The following is a 4,272-nucleotide window of genomic DNA, read 5'->3' on the forward strand; positions in this document are numbered from 1 at the left end:
TCTAGGCAGAAGCACCACGCCGTCCCTCCACAACAAAGATCCGAAAAAAAAAAAAAAAAAAAAAAAAAAAAATGGTTTTCTCCTCCACTTTCTGAAAATGAGATTTTAAAAATAACTCAGAGGCGGTGGCCAGGCCAAGAGGGGATTACCCCGGAGAGCTGTGGAGCAGGCGGTGGTCAACAGGCCGCTTCCCCCTCCCTCAGCAGCACCCTCAGGCCTGCAGCCCTCAAGGCTCCCTCTGCCTGGACCCTCTTCTGGTCCCTCTGGGAGGCGGGTAGGGGGCTCGGTCCCTCCTGATGGGGGAGGCAGGAAAAAGGGGGGCTGCTGAGAGAGGAGGGGGTACTGCAGATGGCGGAGGGGGAGGAGTGCTTGGATGACAAAGGAGACCCCAGGCTGGAGAAGGGCTCTGGCCCCCCGCCTGTCTCCCCAGTCTCGCCTGGTGCCCTTGCCCCTTCACCAGCTTCGCTGCTCTCCAGTCCCCTGGGTGGCTTCCTGTTCTTGAGGGCAGTGTGCTTTATCCTGCCACAGGGCCTTTGCACGTGTAGTTCCTCAGACCCTTCAGTGGCAGAGCCTCCCTACCCTCAGCTTCCACGTTTTCCCCAGAGGTCGTCCCCATCTTTGCCATTGTCACAGCTCCCTTCTAAGCCCTTATCACAGACGGTGTATCATTTATTGATTGATTTACTTATCTGTCTCCCCAGCTCCACCGTTAGTGCCCTGAGGGTGAGTGGCAGACTGGGTAGCAGGTGCTCGTGGCCTTCCCTCTGGGCTCCCCACCCCATCACCTGTGCTGTCACCGTTTCTGTCCTTCTGACCGCCAGCCCCCCATTTCCTTGCCACAGGCACTCTCTGCTCAGGAACTGACTCTCCTGGGAGGTGCCCTCAACCCATGACTGACAGGCCGGGTGGGTGGTAACTCAGCCCCTCCGCCCTGGGTCTGGTGCGGAGCCCCAGGGCTGCCTCAGAGGCTGACAGAGGTCACTTGCCTGACAATACCCCTGACGGGCCTCCTTCCCACCTGCTTCGCCTCCTCCCCCACTGTTTCCTGGACTCACTTCCCCAATGAACTCTAGTCCACAGATCCTGCCTCAGGTTCTGTGTTGTCAGCTAAATAATGTGCCCCCAAAAGATATTCACGTCCTAATCCCTGGAACCTGAGAACGTGACCTTATATGGCCAAACAGACTCTGAAGATGTGACTAAATCATCTCAGATGGGGAGCCTGTCCTGGATTCAATGGTGTCACTAGGAGGGCGTGAGGGGTGCGGCCCGCACTGGGTGACACTGTCAGAGGGGGTGACACCAAAATGACCCCAGGATACACCAGGCAGCAGCGCGCTGGCCCACGTCGCTGGGGGAGGGGCCATCAAGGAGAGTGTCACCCATCAGTCAGGGTGGGATCAGCGAAGCCCAGCGCCCGCCCGCCATTGGGCAGAAAGGAGGGTCTCGGCCTTGGCCAATCGGAGAGGGGAGGAGCTGCGGGCTCCACGGGGGCGGGGCCAGGAGGGGCAGAGCCACGTGCACAGCGCTCCGCCCCGAGCAGGGGCGGGGCGAGGTCGGGAGCTCATCCACGGGGTTCACCCGTGACGCCAAGCTAGTGACGCTGCTGCGTGGGGACGGTTAGGTGGTCATGAAGGCAGAGACTGAGTGATGGCGACCACAAGCCAAGGAACACCTGGAACCTCCAGAAGCTGGAAGAGGGGAGGAGGATGCTCCCCTAATTTTAGGCTTCTGGCCTCCAGAACTATGAGAGAGTAAAGACGTATTGTTTTAAGCCACCTGGTTTGTGGAAATTTCTTACAGTGGCCACGGGAAACTATGCCGTCTGCTTCTGGGGGAGCCCAAACGAGACACACTAAGTCTGTCTTAGTCACTGTGGGTGACTGACAGTTGTCCCCCAGACGATGGACACATGCCGTCCAAGCTGTGGACATTCCCAGCCTCTCTCGGAGTGAAGGGGACCACATGACTAATTCTGTCCCCTTGAAGTTTGAGAGGAAGTGGGGTGATTACCTCTCACATGCTTAAAGGGGCAGTACCAGCCCATGGTCACCTCTCAGCCCAGTTTCCACAGATGGGATGCTGATGCAGTGATGGGATGCTGATGTATCTCACCCTGCAGATGAGGACAGAGTAGGGAGCTACATGTGGAAGGAGCCTGGGTCCCTGAGTGGCTTGGTGGAGCAGAGCTGGAGAGGCTGGACTGTTACATGTATGAGGGCATTCAGAGAAATGCTGTTGAGGGTTCCAGCCCCTAACCTGTTTGGAGGGTCTTCAACCACAAAACACCATCAAGGGGTTCCAGAAGCCAGCCCGGTGCAGAGGGGGCTGGGGTGGGGGTGGAATTCTTTATGACCACGTTGTATTCCAGCTTTGTTACATTGTATCATCCCTCCTAAACTACCTTGGTTTCTTATTAATCTCAAACTCGTTGCCTTCCAGTTGATTCCGACTCATAGCAACCTTGTAGGACAGAGTAGAACAGCCCCCCAGGAGTCTCCCAGGCTGCAATCTTTATGCAAGCAGACTACCAGATCTTTCTCCCACAGAGCGGCTGGTGGGTTCGAACCACTGGCCTTTCAGTGAGCAGCTGAGTGCTTAACCAGTATGCCCTGAGGGCTCCTTTATTTAACATCAGGGGGGCTGTTTTAGCTCAACTTCTAATCGGCTCTACTCTCCCCAGCCCCCTCTCCCCGCCCAGCAGCACTGCCTTATGAGTCAGGGTGGGCTGTCTAACAAATAGGCCCGCACATCTAAGGGGTCAAACAGCAGGAGGTGTATTTCCTGCTCACATGACCATCCACTGATGGGAGCGCCTCTTCCCCGGGGACCCAGGGCCCAGGCTGGAAGCAGGCACAGCTCTGTGCCTGGGGGCCTCTCTGGCCCTGAGCCGCCGGCCCGCTCTTGGTTTTGGGGGGCAACGCCTCCCCCAGGAGCCCATCTGGGGGTCAGCCATAGGTGCCTCAGCCCTGGGCGGATGATGCTGAGCCATCCGACAGCCTCCGAGCCCCCAGATGGAAGGGGTCCCGCTGTCCACAGTCACTGCTCCTTCACTGCCTTCTTCCTTCTCATGTCCCCACTCCCCATAGGTGCTCGGCTAGTTCTGGGGGAACCCACACACACACATGCTCTTTGAGGCCAGGGGTTTGGCCTGACCTGCCTCGTGGGGACTTGGGGGGCTCACAGGGACCAGGGGGATTTATGGGGACTGGGGTCCCATTCTGTGTCATGGGGACCGGGGAGAGGGTTGCTGAAGACGGGGGCTGCTGACTGGCCGCCCTGGGCCCTGGGACGCCCTGTGGTAGGGACAGCAGGCCATGGAGGCTGGGTCACGGCCTCGACTACTGCAGGGTGGAGAAGGTGGACCTGGGTAAAGGGAGAAGGGGCTGTAGGGGTGATACACCTGGGCCGGTGGTGGAGCAGGCCAGAGGGCTCTGAGTGCAAGGCGAGCCGTGGTGGAGCAGGCCTGAGGGCTCTGAGTGCCGGGCGGGCGGGCTGTGGTGGAGCAGGCCGGAGGGCTCTGAGTGCCGGGCGGAGTTGGGCTGGTCCCTGAGCAGGGGCAGGGCTCCCCAGAAAGAGTCCAGTGCACTCGGGGCCCCTGGGCCCACCGAGCCCCCACCCCTTCCAACCCTGGCCCACTTCCAGTGGGCCCCTTTAAATACAGGGTTCTCTCCTCCAGAAGCCCCGCCCCGTCTCCCTGGCAGCCAGGTAAACAGAAGCCTGACCCCTAGGCTGCTGCCATGGCATCCCCGTGTCCTGGGGACCCGCCTGGTCTGCCCCCTCCTCCTGCAGCTACCCCAGGTGAAGCGTGTGGGGTGGGAGAGGGATTGGGGGGCAGGTGGCAGCCTGCTTGGTGGGGGGGCTAGCTTTCCACCTGTAGCCCAGGAACCCCCGGGCCTGAAGGTGGGGACCCTTCCAGACCATACTGCCCCATCTGCCCTGTCTGAATCTCAGGTCCTCAGACGGTACCACCACCGCCCCTGCCAGCGACATCCTAATCACTGATCGGCTCTCCATCTCTCTTTCTGTCTCCACAGTCCGTCATGTCTTCCCACACCCTGACCCCTCAGTCCCTCCAAGGGGCTTGTCCTCTCGCACCTCACTCCTGGCTCCCTGGCCATGCCCTTGTGGGTATCAGTACCCCAAACTGCGGCCCCTCCTGAGGACATCTCGGGGTTCTCCCATCAGCTCCCACGCTCCCTCTAGAGGCTGGACCACAGCCCTCCTGGGGGCCTCAGGCTCCCTGCTCCTGCCCCCTCCTTGCCCCCTCCC

The sequence above is a fragment of the Trichechus manatus genome, unplaced genomic scaffold (assembly GCF_000243295.1).
Source record: "Trichechus manatus latirostris isolate Lorelei unplaced genomic scaffold, TriManLat1.0 scaffold00185, whole genome shotgun sequence".
In the NCBI taxonomy this organism is placed as follows: Eukaryota; Metazoa; Chordata; class Mammalia; order Sirenia; family Trichechidae; genus Trichechus; species Trichechus manatus.